At 45.3% G+C, this 15,890-nt stretch overlaps 1 protein-coding gene across 1 annotated transcript in view; it reads right to left on the bottom strand.

Moving 5' to 3' along the window:
- The window catches only part of LOC141052044 (cytochrome P450 2G1-like), a 138,978-nt gene that overhangs the window by 30,814 nt on the left and 92,274 nt on the right, over positions 1-15,890 (bottom strand). The gene's annotated exons all lie outside the window — the stretch shown is intronic.

Raw genomic sequence — 15,890 nt, 5'->3', positions numbered from 1 at the left:
TGAAAAATCAGTCCACAACATGGTCATGAAACCCCTGTGTCCAACGCCACTTCGGCTGTGTGCACCACGAACACCTCTTCCATGTTGCCCCCTACGGCTCGTTGGAAAGACATCACCGCTGCGGTGTGCTGGGAATGCCTCAACCAACCGGTTTACCAGAGTAGCTTGTTTGTTAGCCAATATTAGGTCAAGGTTCTCCTGTGGCATGATGTTTTGGAATTTGCCTTTATAGCATGGATCCAGGATGCTGGCCAACCAGTAGTCATCATCGTTCATCATTTTGGCAATGCGGGGGTCCCTTTTTAGGAACTGCAAGGTATAATCTGACATGTGGGCCAATGTTCCCTGTTGTGAGTTCATTTTCCTGTAGTGAGGTTGGTGTGGATGGGAGGAACCTGTCATCCGAACAGATGGAGTGTGATTGAGCGTCCGGGGTTACTGAGTGGATATAAGGCAGTCCACGCCCATTCTCATTCCTGGTGATTCACTTTGCTCTGTGCTCTGCATCAGTTTCGTTCCTGTCTGCTAAAAGCTAAGTTTTTTACCCTGCTATTGTTCCATGAGATTTTGTCTGCTTTACTTAGGGTTTGCTTTCAGACAGCCCCATGCTGGGACTGGCTGAATTCCATTTTTGTCTCTGATCAGTTGATCTCTTTGCTCTGTTTTCAGAATATACCTGAGTGCTGATATACAGTTTGAAGTCTAGCGACTTCAGGGCCTTTTTCCTTATCAGAAGGTTGGACATTTTTGTAGGGTTTTCGCGGATTACAGCCAGCATCTTTTCTGTCCTTTCCTATCTAGTTAGTTGGGCCCCATCGTTTGCTCAGTCTGTCTTTCTGCCTGCATTTGTGTTTTCATCTGTTTTTTACCGTCAATACATGTTGGGGGCTGTCTATTGCTTTGGGGTCTGCTCTGGGGCAGTTTAGATTTCCCCTTTCTTCCTTTAGGCTTATTTAGCTCTCCGGCTGTGATCGAGGGGTCTAGGACCATCGTAGGAACCCCCCACGGCTACTGCTAGTTGTGGTGAATAGGATCAGGGGGCTTGTAATCCGCTAGTTACCAACGTCTCAGGTTTTCTGGACTGAGCTTATATTTTTGTTTTTTCCTCCTCCGGTGACTCAATCATAACAGAATCACCAGCCATACGCAGATTCTAGGGTACTCTATAGCAGGAAGGGATTGTAAAGGGGAAAAAAAAAAAAAAAGGGAAAAGAAAAAGTGTCAGAATTTTTTTTTTTTCTCTTGTGTATATTTTTTCCTCTATTTCTCGGAGGCCGCAGGGGGAATTTTTATTTTTTTTTCTGTAATGGAGATTAAGCAATTGTCTGATCGTGTGGAGCAGCTCACGGCTGAGGTGCGGGGAATTTCCACCTATCTTGCTCATTCACATGCTGTTGAACCAAAGATCCCTACTCCTGATGTGTTTTTTGGGGATCCGTCTAAATTTTTGAATTTTAAGAATAATTGTAAATTATTTCTTGCCTTGAAGCCTAGTTCATCGGGGAGCTCTGCGCAGCAGGTTAAAATTGTCATCTCGTTGCTGCGCGGCGATCCCCAGGATTGGGCGTTTTCCTTGACACCTGATGATCCTATTCTGGCTAATGTGGATGCATTTTTTCTAGCCTTGGGGTTATTGTATGATGAACCTAATGCCATTGATCAAGCTGAAAAGACCCTGTTGGCATTGAGCCAGGGTCGGGATTCTGCAGAGTTATACTGTCAAAGATTCCGAAAGTGGGCGGTCCTTACTACCTGGAATGATAGTGCCTTGGCGGCTCTCTTTCGGAAGGGTTTGTCAGAGACCGTAAAGGATACTATGGTGGGATTTCCTGTTCCCTCTGGTCTTGACGATTCTATGTCATTGGCCATACAGGTTGATCGGCGTTTACGTGAACGCAAGACTACACGAGAGGTGTTGCCACCTGTTGAACAAATGTCTGAACCTATGCAATGTGATGGAGTTTTGTCTCGGGCGCAGCGTCAGGAATTCAGAAGGCGTAACAAGCTGTGTTTTTTTTTGTGGAGATGCCTCTCATATTATTTCTGTCTGCCCTAAATGAGAGAAACATTTTGCACACACATTTGCTGTGGGTGGTGTTCAACCTAAGTTTCTTCTGGCAGTTACTCTGATCTGCTCCCTGTCCACATTTTCCGCTAGGGCTTTTGTGGATTCGGGAGCAGCTCTGAACCTGATGGACTTGGATTTTGCTAAACGTTGTGGATTTCCTATGACACCTCTGCGGATGCCTATCCCTTTGAGAGGTATTGATGCTACTTCTTTGGCGAAGAATAAAACTCAGTTTTGGACCCAGGTGGTAATGCGGGTCGCCCAAGACCATCAGGAAAATTGCAGATTTTTGGTGTTGCATAACTTGTATGATACCATTGTCCTGGGTTTTCCCTGGTTGCAAATCCATAATCCAGTTTTGGATTGGAAATCTGTGTCTGTGGTGAGTTGGGGTTGTCAGTGTGCCCTTGGTGGCGCTCCTGTTTTCTCCACCTCGCCCCAGTCGCATGATGTTCCTGATTATCTGGCTGATTTTTATGATGTATTTAGTGAGAATGAGTCTGCGTCTTTGCCTCCTCATAGGAGTTATGACTGTGCAATTGAGCTGAGCCCAGGGTGTAAATTTACCAAGGGTCGTCTTTTCAATTTGTCTGTACCAGAGCACGAGGCTATGCGATCCTATATTAAGGAGTCATTGGAGAAGGGTCATATTAGACCATCCTCTTCACCCTTAGGTGCTGGGTTTTTTTTCGTGACCAAGAAAGATGGTTCATTAAGGCCTTGTATTGACTATCGTTCCCTCAACAAGATTACTGTTAAATATCAGTACCCGTTACCCCTGATTTCTGATCTATTCTCCAGAGTTAAAGGTGCTTGCTGGTTTACCAAACTTGACCTCAGGGGGTGTATAATCTTATTCGCATTAAGCATGGGGATGAATGGAAGACGGCGTTTAATACTCCTGAGGGAAATTTTGAGTACCTGGTGATGCCTTTTGGGCTCACTAATGCCCCTTCTGTCTTCCAGTGTTTCATGAATGACATTTTCCGGGACTTTGTGGATAAGTTTTTGATCATCTATCTCGATGATATTTTGATCTTTTCCAAGGATTGGGACTCTCATGTGGAACATGTTCGGACTGTGTTCCGGATCTTGAGGGAGAATTCCCTGTATGTTAAAGGATCAAAATGCCTTTTTGGTGTACAGAGGATTTCATTTTTGGGATTTATTTTGTCTCCGTCGACTATTGAAATGGACCCGGCCAAGGTACAGGCCATTTGTGATTGGGTTCAGCCCACTTCTTTGAAGGCCCTCCAGAAGTTTTTGGGTTTTGCTAATTTTTATTGTAAATTTATAGCTAATTTTTCTGGTATTGCCAAACCATTGACTGATTTGACTAAGAAGGGTGCTGATGTGCTGAATTGGTCTCCTGAGGCTGTTTCTTCCTTTCAGGAGCTGAAGCGGAGGTTCACTTCTGCTCCGGTTTTGCGGCAACCTGATGTCTCACTCCCGTTTCAGGTAAAGGTGGACGCTTCTGAGATTGGTGCGGGAGCTGTTTTGTCCCAGAACGACCCTGTAACATCTAAAATGAATCCCTGTGCTTTCTTTTCCCGAAAGTTCTCCCCATCTGAACGTAATTATGATGTGGGGAATCGGGAACTGTTGACCATGAAATGGGCATTCGAGGAGTGGAGACATTGAGGAGTGGAGACATTGGTTGGAGGGAGCCAGACATCAAGTCGTGGTCCTTACTGACGACAAGAATTTGATTTACCTTGAGTAGGCCAAACGCTTGAATCCTAGACAGGCTAGGTGGGCCTTGTTTTTCACATGTTTTGATTTTGTAGTCTCTTTTCTTCCGGGCACTAAGAATGTCAAGGCAGATGCCCTCTCTAGGAGTTTCTTTGCTGATTCTCCTATTGTGACTAAGCCTGCTACCATCTTAGGTGAGGGGGTAGTTCTTTCTGCCATCTCGCCCGATTTGAGACGTGCCCTGGAGGAGTTTCAGGGGGACAAACCTGAGCGTTGTCCCATTGGAAAATTGTATGTTCCTGACCAGTGGAGGAAGAGAGTGATGTCTGAGGTTCATTGCTCCGCATTGGCTGGTCATCCAGGTATTTTTGGTACTAGAGATTTGGTGAGTCGGTCTTTTTGGAGGCCCGCCTTGTCTCGTGATGTCAGGAATTTTGTGCAGTCCTGTGGGACTTGCTCTCGGTCTAAATCTTGTTCTCGCTCTAGTGGGTTATTGATGCCTTTGCCGGTGCCCAGGAGGCCATGGACCCATATTTCAATGGATTTTATCTCTGATATGCCTGTCTCTCAGAGAATGACTGTTATTTGGGTAATTTGTGATAGATTCTCTAAGATGGTCCATCTTGTACCACTCCCTAAGTTGCCATCTTTCTCAGAGTTGGTGCCCTTGTTTTTGCAACAGGTGGTTCGCTTACATGGGATTCCTGAGAACATTTGTCATGATCTCAGTGCGGGTTTGACTCGCACACGTGGGGTTAATGTATGGAACCAGTACTGATGACTGGCATTTCTGGGGTTAAAGGTTGTGATCCCGGTGCAGGCTTACCTGCACACCTGGGGCTATGATTGTGGCCTCTCCCTGGTTCTGGGGGAGGCTTCTTATAGCCTCAGGACGCTCCCATCCCTGTCAGTTATACTTTCGCCCTTGGCATTGTGTGGTGACCCCTGAGTGTGTTAGTGCTGTGTTCTGGTTACTTGATTCTCTGTGTATGACTCGGTCTGTTCCCTGGATGTTGCTTTGGATTCTGCCTGGTACCTCCTATGTCTGTTTGGTTTTGATCTCTGCTTGGCCCTGATTATCCGCTCTGTCTCATCCCTGGTACTGTACTGTGATCCTGTGTATGACCTTTGACTTTGTCTGACCTCCCGTCTGTTTATCCCTCCTGTACCTCGTTTAGCACTGCTTCTGTACTCAGGACACGCGCACTGGCTCTATGAGCAAGTGTGGTGCGGTGTCTCTGACAACATTGTGTCTGACAGAGGAGTTCAGTTTGTTTCTAGATTTTGGAGGACTTTCTGTTCCAAGCTGGGTATTCAGTTGTCCTTCTCCTCTGCGTTTCATCCTCAGACCAATGGGCAGACGGAGAGAACAAACCAGACGTTGGAGTCTTATTTGAGATGTTTTATTTCCGCTGATCAGGATGATTGGGTTTCATTTTTGCCCTTGGCCGAATTTGCTTTAAATAATAGAGCTAGTTCTGTCACTTTGATGTCGCCTTTTTTTTGTAACTTTGGGTTTCATCCTCGGTTTTCTTCAGGGCAGGTGGAGTCTTCTGCCTGCCGAGGCGTTGATACTGTGGTGGAGAGAATGCACCAGATCTGGGACCAGGTGGTGGATAAGTTGTCTCTCTCCCAGGAAAAGGCCCAGCGGTTTTCCAACCGGCATAGGACCATTGGTCCCCGGTTTAAGGTGGGTGATATGGTTTGGTTGTCATCAAAGAATATCGCTATGAAGGTGGCTTCTCCAAAGTTTAAACCTAGATTTATTGGACCTTACAAGATTTTGGAGATTCTTAATCCGGTCTCTTTTTGATTGGCTCTTCCTGTTACATTCAAGATCCATAACGTGTTTCATAAGTCTCTGTTGAAGAGGTTTGTTGAGCCATTAGTTCCTGTGGTGGCACCTCCCGTCCCTGTATTGGTAGAAGGTAATGTGGAATATGAGGTTGAGAAGATACTGGATTCTCGTCTGGCTAGACGGAGACTCCAGTATTTGGTTAAGTGGAAGGGTTATGGCCAGGAGGATAATTCTTGGGTCCCTGCATCCGATATTCATGCCGAAAGATTGGTTCGTGCTTTTCATCGGGCCCATCCTGATCGCCCTGGTGGCGTGGATGAGGGTTCGGTGACCCCTCCTCAAGGGGGAGGTACTGTTGTGAGTTCATTTTCCCCTTCACTGGCAATGTCTGATGAGCTCCCTCTGCTAGTGAAGGGAGGTAGTGAGGTTGGTGTGGATGGGAGGAACCTGTCATCTGAACAGATGGAGTGTGATTGGGCGTCCGGGGTTACTGAGTGGATATAAGGCAGTCCACGCCAATTCTCATTGCTGGTGATCCACTTTGCTCTGTGCTCTGCATCAGTTTTGTTCCTGTCTGCTAAAAGCTAAGTTTTTTACCCTGCTATTGTTCCATGAGATTTTGTCTGCTTTACTTAGGGTTTGCTTTCAGACAGCCCCATGCCGGGACTGGCTGAATTCCATTTTTGTCTCTGATCAGTTGATCTCTTTGCCAGTTTTCAGAATATACCTGAGTGCTGATATAGAGTTTGAAGTCTAGCGACTTCAGGGCCTTTTTCGTTATCAGAAGGTTGGACATTTTTGTAGGGTTTTCGCGGATTACAGCCAGCATCTTTTCTGTCCTTTCCTATCTAGTTAGTTGGGCCCCATCGTTTGCTCAGTCTGTCTTTCTGCCTGTGTTTGTGTTTTCATCTGTTTTTCACCGTCAATACATGTTGGGGGCTGTCTATTGCTTTGGGGTCTGCTCTGGGGCAGTTTAGATTTCCCCTTTCTTCCTTTAGGCTTATTTAGCTCTACGGCTGTGATCGAGGGGTCTAGGACCATCGTAGGAACCCCCCACGGCTACTGCTAGTTGTGGTGAATAGGATCAGGGGGCTTGTAATCCGCTAGTTACCAACGTTTCAGGTTTTCTGGACTGAGCTTATATTTTTGTTTTTTCCTCCTCCGGTGACTCAATCATAACAGTTCCCGGTGTCAATGATGCACTGCGAGTGTTGGGTGGAGGAGCACTTTCAGGCAAATCCACATCCCTCCAGTCACGCTCAAACCCAGTACCAGACCTTGCAAAGCCAACATTTTCTCTTGTACCACAAGAATCATCCTCCCCTAAATAATCATCCCCATCATCATCCTCCTCCTCTTCCTCTTCTTCCTCCACCTCGTCCACGACAGTTCCCTGACCAGACAATGGCTGACTGTCATCAAGGCTTCCCTCCTCCTCTTCCTCCTCATCAACCTTGGCTGCAGACGCCTGCTCCTTAATGTGCGTCAAAGTTTGCATGAGCAGACGCATAAGTGGAATGCTCATGCTTATGATGGCGTCGTCTGCGCTTACCAGCCGTGTGCATTCCTCAAAACACTGAAGGACTTTACAGAGGTCTTTCAGCTTCGACCACTGCACACCTGTCAACTCCATGTCTGCCCTCAAAGTGCCTGCCCCGTGTATGCTCCCACAAATGCATTACGGCCTGACTTTGTTCGCACAGCCGCTCAACCATGTGCAGGGTGGAGTTCCACCTTGTTGCAACGTCGATAATTAGGCGGTGCTTGGGAAGGTGGAGCAATCGCTGCAGCTTACGCATACGACTGGAGTGTACCGGCGTATGTGCGAGCACAGTCTCCAAACCTTCTGGAGCAGGCCTGTTAACTCCGGATAATTAGTGAGGAAGCACTGCACCACCAGGTTCAAGGTGTGAGCCAAGCAAGGTATGTGTCTGAGTTTTGAAAGGGCTATGGCTGCCACAAAATTCCAGCCGTTATCACTAACTACCTTGCCTGCCTCAAAATGAACACTGCCCAGCCATGACTCAGTTTGTCGTTGAAAGTAGTCGGCCAGTACCTCCGCGGTGTGTCTTTCACCCAAACACATCATCTGCAACATAGCCTGCTGACGCTTTCCAGCAGCCGATCGATAGTGGGACACCTCATTTGCAACACTGTCAGCTGCGGATGCAGTGCTCGCGCGACTGCGCTCTGTGGACCAGCTTTCGCTTCTGGAGGAAGAGGAGGAGGGTCAAACGCCTACAGCCAACTGTTTCCTATACCGTGGGCTAGGCAGCACTGTGCCACCACCGCTGTCCCCTGTGGACCCTGCATCCACCATGCGCAGTGTTGGACACGTAACGGCCCTGGCCATGCCTACTGGACCATGCATCAGTTGTGAGGTGCACCTTTCCACTCACTGACTGCTTGAGTGCATGGACAATGCAGTCTTTCACATGAAGGTGAAGGGCTGGGATGGCTTTGCGAGAAAAGAAGTGGCGACTGGGTAGTTCATAGCGTGGTACTGCGTAGGCCATTAGCGGAAAGCTGCGCTTTCAACCAACCGATAGGGCATCATCTCTAACGAGATTAGTTTGGCAATGTGGGCGTTCAAACCCAGTGTATGCGGATGAGAGGATGAGTACTTTTTTGTCCTACTCATAGTCTCTGGTAGGGTGAGCTGGACTTGAGAGCTGCATATGGTGGAACTAGCGGTGGACATGGTGGACTGAGAGAGGGTTGATGATGGTGATGGAGTTGGTGTTCTTTCTGATGGCCTAGATTCATTCTTTCATTGCAATAACAGTGTGATTCCCTGACTGATTTTCCCTTTCGACGACAACTCAACATTTGCTGCTGGTGGTGTGCTAACCGATGGACTTACAGTGGGAGAAACAATGTAGCGTTGCTGACTAACTTCTTTGGGAGCAGAAGCACATGTGGTACGTGAGTTTTGGTAGTCCGTCCACGCTTGCAAGTGCATGGTGGTTAAATGTCTTAGCAAGCAACTAGTATTCAAATTTCTCAGATTTTTCCCTCGGCTAAAGGTCTTTGCGCACTTCTTACAGATAACCTTTGCCTGATCATTAGGATTTTGTTCAAAAAAGTGCCACACTGCACTCTTCCTACTAGGGAAGACAGTTTGAGGCCTTGCACGCTGTGCTATTTTGACCATCTGGCCAAGTTGTCCTGCAATTTTTTGGGTTTTTGTAACCCGTTTTTGAACTGCTCCTGGCCTGTCAGATAGCAACTTTTGCGATGTCGATGCCCGCTGCGGATGCTCCTCCTCCTCTTCTGAGCTATTGGCAGCGGCACACTCTACCCCCAATGGATGCCAATCTGGGTCAACAACTGGGTCATCCATCACCTCCTCTTCAATGTCATGTGCACCTTCCTCTGTGTCACCGTGTATGGTGGTATAGTATGCGGAAAGGGGCACCTGAGTTTCATCTGGATCAGATTCTGGCTCAGTACACAGCAAGGAGAATGTAGTGCTCTGAGTGAATGTACCAGCAGAATCATCTATCAGTGGCTGTGCATCAGTGCACTCAATGTCAGATTCATCTTTGCCTGGGTAATTCACAATTTGACTTGATAACCCAGGCATGGTATGTGAAAACAGCTCCATGGAGTAATCAATTTTGGTAGGGGTGAAGGACACAAGGAAAGGTGTGGTTCATGACCATGAGCCTCCAATGACGACTCAGTGCTTTTATTTTTTAAAACTTCAGAAGAGGAGGCGATAGAGCTGGAGGCTGAGTCAGCAATGTAAGCCAAAACTTGTTTTTGAAGCTCCGGCTTTAGAAGCGGTTTACCTACTCCCAGAAAAGGGAGCCTTTGAGGCCTTGTGGAGCCAGACGATGACGCATTAGGTGCTATTTTGCTTTTGCCACTACCAGCAGATCCACCACCACCACCAACACCATCATTACCAGCTGCCAACCCCCGCCCACTTCCACGGACTCTTCCACCACACTTCCTCATTTTTTGGAAAAATGTAACCAAATTTCCCCCAACTCTGGTACTGTAAAACAAGGTACAAGGTCTATATAGTAGTGGGGAGAATTGGAATGTCTCTACACTTCAGGACACTTTTGGATTCAGTCAGGCCCTGTTTATTTAACACCGCAATGTGACAGGCAGATTCTCTATGCTGTTAGAAAGGTGTATGGAGGACTGTGGAGAATTGGAATGTCTCTACAATTCAGGACAATGTTGGATTCAGTCAGGACCTGTTTATTTAACACCGCAATGTGACAGGCAGATTCTCTATGCTGTTAGAAAGGTGTATGGAGGACTGTGGAGAATTGGAATGTCTCTACACTTCAGGACACTGTTGGAGTCAGTCAGGCCCTGTTTATTTAACACTGCCATGTGACCGGCAGAAATTGCCTAGTGTATGACAAACTCCAAAGTGTATATAGAGTTGGGCAGAGCTGGAATCTCCCTAGAGTGTAGGTCTGTAAGAACAGAACAACTCCTCGACTTATCCTTACAGAGTCACATACAGATAGCTTCACTGTGGCCGTGATAACAGCCGTTACACGGTACGGAGAGAGGAGCGTGCATGTACACCGCTGTCCGGGGTATGTAAAATTGTCAAGCTCCGTGTTTTTGTATACGGACTGACACACGCTGTCTCTCTATAGTTTTGAATGTAATTAAACAGCAAATATACTACACTGTTTGAAAACAAGACAAAACTAAAAGGTGGAGGTCTGTAAGAACGGAACAACTCCTCGTCTTATCCTTACAGAGTCACACACTTAGCTTCACTGTGGCCGTGATAACAGCCGTTACATGGTACTGAGAGAGGAGCGTACACCGCTGTCCGGTGTATGTAAAATTGTCAAGCTCCGTGTTTTTGTATACGGACTGACACACGCTGTCTCTCTATAGTTTTGAATGTAATCAAACAGCAAATATACTAAACTGTTTGAAAAACAGACAAAACTGTAAGGTGGAGGTCTGTAAGAACGGAACAACTCCTCGACTTATCCTTACAGAGTCACACACAGATAGCTTCACTGTGGCCGTGATAACAGCCATTACATGGTACTGAGAGAGGAGCGTGCACGTACACCACTGTCCGGTGTATGTAAAATTGTCAATCTCCGTGTTTTTGTATACGGACTGACACACGCTGTCTCTCTATAGTTTTGAATGTAATGTAATAGTTTTGAATGTAATCAATCAGATTTCAACTATCCAGACATTTGTTGGGAATCTCTCTCAGGCAAAACTAACAGGTCAAGGAAATTCTTATCCTCTCTTGCTGACAACTTTATCTTCCAAAAGGTAGGGGAGAAAACAAGGGGAACTGCTACCTTGGATCTAATCCTTATAAACAGGGAGGAAATGGTTGAGGAGGTAAAAGTGGGTGGGACCCTAGGAGGTAGCGACCATGCTATTTTAGAATTTTGGATAAATAGAGGAGGAAGACCTGTGAAGACTCAGACGTCAAGGTTAGATTTCAGAAAGGCAGATTTTAAGGGATTCAGAAAGAAAATTGGTGGGATCCAATGGCTGGATATCCTTAAAGACAAAAATGTCCAGGAAGGATGGGAAATCATGAAAAATGAAATTCTCAAAGCACAATTGTTAACAATTCCGAAAAGAGGGAAGAATAGGAAGCATTTAAGGAAGCCAGGATGGATGAACACAGAACTTAAGCACATGCTAAAAAGGAAGAAAAAAATGTTTATAAAATGGAAAGAGGGAGGCATATCTAAAGAAGAATATAATGCTGTCTGCAGAACCTGCAGGGCACAAATCATATTATTAAAGCTGACAATGAATTGAGGCTCGCAAGAGATGTCATAAGCAATAATAAAGGATTTTGGGGATATGTCAAAAGTAAAAGAAAAGTCAAAGATGCTATAGGATTTTTACAGGATGAAAATGATGAAATGGTAAGACAGGATGTTGAGAAGGCCGAACTTTTAAATTCCTATTTTGCATCTGTTTTCTCTCAGAAGGAAATGTAACATCAACTGTCCTTCACTGTCCTATTAAGGGAATAGAAGAATCCAGGATGTCTATAAACAGAAAGATAGTGAGGAAACACTTAGCTAACCTAAATGAATTCAAGTCTCCAGGTCCAGGTGAATTACACCCCAGAGTACTGAAGGAGATAGCAGTAGAAATTTTTGAACCCCTCTCCATAATCTTTGAAAATTCTTGGAGAACAGGAGAAGTCCCATAAGACTGGAGAAGAGCAAATGTTGTTCCTATCTTCAAAAAGGGGAAGAAGGTGGACCCAGGCAACTATAGGCTGGTGAGTCTGACTTCTATACCAGGAAAGATCTTTGAACAAATTATTAAACAACATGTATGTCAGTACCTGGATAAGAATGAAGTGATTAAACAGAGTCAGCATGGGTTTGTAACTAATAAGTCATGTCAGACTAACTTAATTTCCTTCTATGACAGAATCACTGATTGGGTGGATCAAGGAAATGCTGTAGATATAGTATATCTTGACTTCAGCAAAGCATTTGACAAAGTATCTCATACAATCCTTATTGAAAAAATTACTAAGTATGGAATGGACAAGGCAACTGTTAGGTAGATTCATAACTGGCTTAGTGATCGGACCCAAAGAGTGGTCGTAAATAGCTGCACATCCAGTTGGAAGAATGTCTCAAGTGGGGTACCACAGGGCTCTGTCCTGGGCCCTGTATTGTTCAACATCTTTATCAACGATTTAGATGAAGGAATTGAGGGTAAACTGATTAAATTTGCTGATGACACAAAGCTAGGAGGGATAGCTAATACTAGAGAAGAGAGAGAGAGGATTCAAAAATATATAAATAAACTGTAGAAGTGGGCAGCAACTAGCAGAATGGTTTTTAACAGGGAAAAATGCAAAGTACTACATCTGGGCAATAAAAATGAAAAAAGCATATACAGAATGGGAGGAATAGGGCTAAGCAACAGCACATGTGAAAAAGACTTGGGTATACTAATAGATCACAGACTGAATGTGAGTCAACAGTGTGATGCAGCAGCAAAAAAGGCAAATGCAATTCTAGGATGTATTAACAGAAGCATACAGTCTAGATCATATGAAGTCATTATTGCCCTCTACTCCTCTTTGGTCAGACCTCATCTGGAATATTGTGTCCAGTTTTGGGCACCACATTTTAAAAAAGACATCAACAAACTGGAGCAAGTTCAGAAAAGAGCGACCAGAATGGTGACCGGTCTGCAAACCCTGTCTTATGAGGAAAGGTTGCAGGATTTGGGAATGTTTAGTTTGCAAAAGAGAAGACTGAGAGGAGACTTAATAGCTGTCTACAAATATCTAAAGGGCTGTCACATTGTAGAAGGATCAACTTTATTCTCATTTGCACAAGGAAAGACTAGAAGCAATGGGATGAAACTGAATGGGAGGAGACACAGATTAGATATTAGAAAAAACTTTTTGACAGTTAGAGTGATTAATGAGTGGAACAAGCTGCCACGAGAAGTGGTGAGTTCTACTTCAATGGAAGTCTTCAAACAGAGGCTGGACAGACATCTGACTGGGATGATTTAGCGAATCCTGCTTTGAGCAGGGGGTTGGACCAGATGGCCCAGGAGGTCCCTTCCAACTCTACGATTCTATGATTCTAAACAGCAAATATAATAAACTGTTTGAAAACCAGACAAAACTATAAGGTGGAGGTCTGTAAGAACAGAACAACTCCTCGACTTATCCTTACAGAGTCACACACAGATAGCTTCACTGTGGCCGTGATAACTGCCGATACTCGGTACTGAGAGAGGAGCGTGCACGTACACCGCTGTCTGGTGTATGTAAAATTGTCAAGCTCCGTGTTTTTGTATATGGACTGACACACGCTGTCTCTCTATAGTTTTGAATGTAATCAAACAGCAAATATAATAAACTGTTTGAAAACCAGACAAAACTATAAGGTGGAGGTCTGTAAGAATGGAACAACTCCTCGACTTATCCTTACAGAGTCACACACAGATAGATTCACTGTGGCCGTGATAACAGCCGTTACACGGTACTGAGAGGAGCGTACACCGCTGTACGGTGTGTGAAAAATGAATGCTCGGCAACTCACAAGGACAAAACAATAAAATCTGGATTGCTTTGAATAAAGCAGTTTGCTCAGCAGTGTGCACACAGCAATGCAGCTACCAGGTAGCCTTAAAAGACAGCCTAATAACCAACAGAGCTGATGCACCAAAATATAGCCTCCCCTTGCACTGCAAAGTGACTGGTGTGTTGCACAGGCAAAATCGCTAGCAACAGAATCAGTTTTTGGTATCTTCTTCCCTGCCTAACGCTCTCCCTACATAATCATCCCCAGCAGCAGCTCTCCCTATTCTGAGATCAGCATGAGTAACATGGCGGTCAGCGTCCCCGACCTTTTATACCCCCTGTGAGGCCCCACAAAGCAAGCCAATCACTTGCATGCCCTTCTCCAAGATGGTGGTGACCGCTGCCTATGTCATCACATTGCCCACAGTGTCCGTTCTTCCTGATTGGCTGCAAAAAGGGTGCTCAAGCATATTTGAAACGCGACTTTGGCGCTAAAGTCGCCGACCTCGTGGCCGACCTCACGCTAAGGTCGGGTTTCGTTTCATGAAACCCGACTTTGGCGAAAGTCGGCGACTTTTCAATTTTTTCAACCCGTTTCGCTCAACTCTAGTTATCACTCATGTAATGTAAGAAGTGAAATCTTTGGCATTGTATACCTATATTTCTTTGCTGTATCTGTGCATTATGAATTGTGGTACGTGTTAAAGAGGCCCACTGAGACTTTCATCCGGGGCCCACAGAAACCTGGATCCGGCCCTGTATACATAGCACCATACCACTTCTCCTGTCCTTTTGTCGAAGAGGCGACATTGGACTTTGGAAGGGTCAATGTTGGTTTAGTATTTTCAATATTACTATGGCCAAATAAAAATAAAATATTGGAAAAGCTGTTTAAATGGATTATCCCAAGTAATCCCCTCTCCTCTGGACAGGGGATAACTTTCCATTTGCTGGAGATCCGACTGCTGGGACTTCCATGATCCTGAAAATCGGAGCTCTGTAGAGCACCATGTAAATGCAGCTGAGGTCGATCATACGCACTGTGGCGCCATTCACATGTGGCTCTTCAAATATCTCCGTTTAGGAGACTGAGGGGCATGACAAAGTATAGCAAAATTCACTGATCGGGGTGAGGAGTGTTATAGTTTGTGGGCTGGTGGGGTTTGTGTGGCAGGGCTGCTTTTTTGTCCCAGTCCGGCCCTGGTTTTTGCTGATAACAAACTATGTAGGATATTAAAATCTTGCCTTGACAGTACAATATTGCAAAACGATCTGAATAAGATGACTGAATGGGCAAACACTTGACAAATGAGATCTAATGTAGATAAATGTAGAGTCAGGGTCCCGTTACATATAGCGACTCTCCAGCGATCCCGACAACGAAACGACCTGGTAGGGATCGCTGGTGCGTCGCTACATGGTCGCTAGTAAGCTGTCAAACAGGCAAATCTACTCAACGACGCAGCAACGATACGGCGATCCGTATAACGACCTCGGCAGACATTGGGACCTTGTCACACAGCAGCTATTCTGACAACTCACGCCTGCGTCCCTGAGTTCTGTGAGTCGCCAACGAGGTCGCTCGTCATTGTTATGGCGTCAAACACAGTGATGTATGCTGGCCAGCGGGACATCAATGATCAAAAAATGGCCTAGGACATTCGAGCATGAGCAGTGATATCGCAGTGGGGGGTCGGTCGCCGCTATGTGTCACACGTAGCAAGATCGCTAGTGAGGTCGCTGTTGCGTCACAAAACCTGTGACGTTTCAGCGATCTTGCTAAAGATCTCGCTATGTGTGAAGTACCCCTTATGCACCTAGATCTGAGTAATCCTATTGCATGATATACACTAAATATACATTAAACAGGACTACAGAACAGGAAAAGGACTTGGGTATTCTGGTTACAAGTAAGCTGAGGTGCAGTACTCAATGTCAAGCAGCAGCTGCAAAAGCAAACAAGATTTTAGGATGCATAAAAAGAAAGGCAAAATCCTGTGATCCCAACGTATTATTACCCCTTTATAAATCACTAGTGAGGCCACATCAAGAATATGAGATCCAGTTTTGGGCTCCACATTTTAAAAAGGATATTTAGAATTTAGAATCAGTTCCAAGATGTGCAACTAGATTATTATAAGGCATGGAAGGCCTCTCATATGATGAAAGGTTGGAAAAAGGTGGGCTTATTTGGTTAAGAAAAAAGGCGACTCATAGGAGATCTCATTTACATGTACAAATATAAGTGTGGCCTTCCAAAGACCATACTGAGGACTAGGAGGCACTCATTACGGGAG

Source organism: Dendrobates tinctorius, unplaced genomic scaffold, assembly GCF_039654945.1.
Source record: "Dendrobates tinctorius isolate UK_male_01 unplaced genomic scaffold, ASM3965494v1 ptg000158l, whole genome shotgun sequence".
In the NCBI taxonomy this organism is placed as follows: Eukaryota; Metazoa; Chordata; class Amphibia; order Anura; family Dendrobatidae; genus Dendrobates; species Dendrobates tinctorius.
The sequence above is the reverse complement of the archived record's forward strand: the minus strand, read 5'-3'. Positions and strand labels throughout refer to the sequence as shown.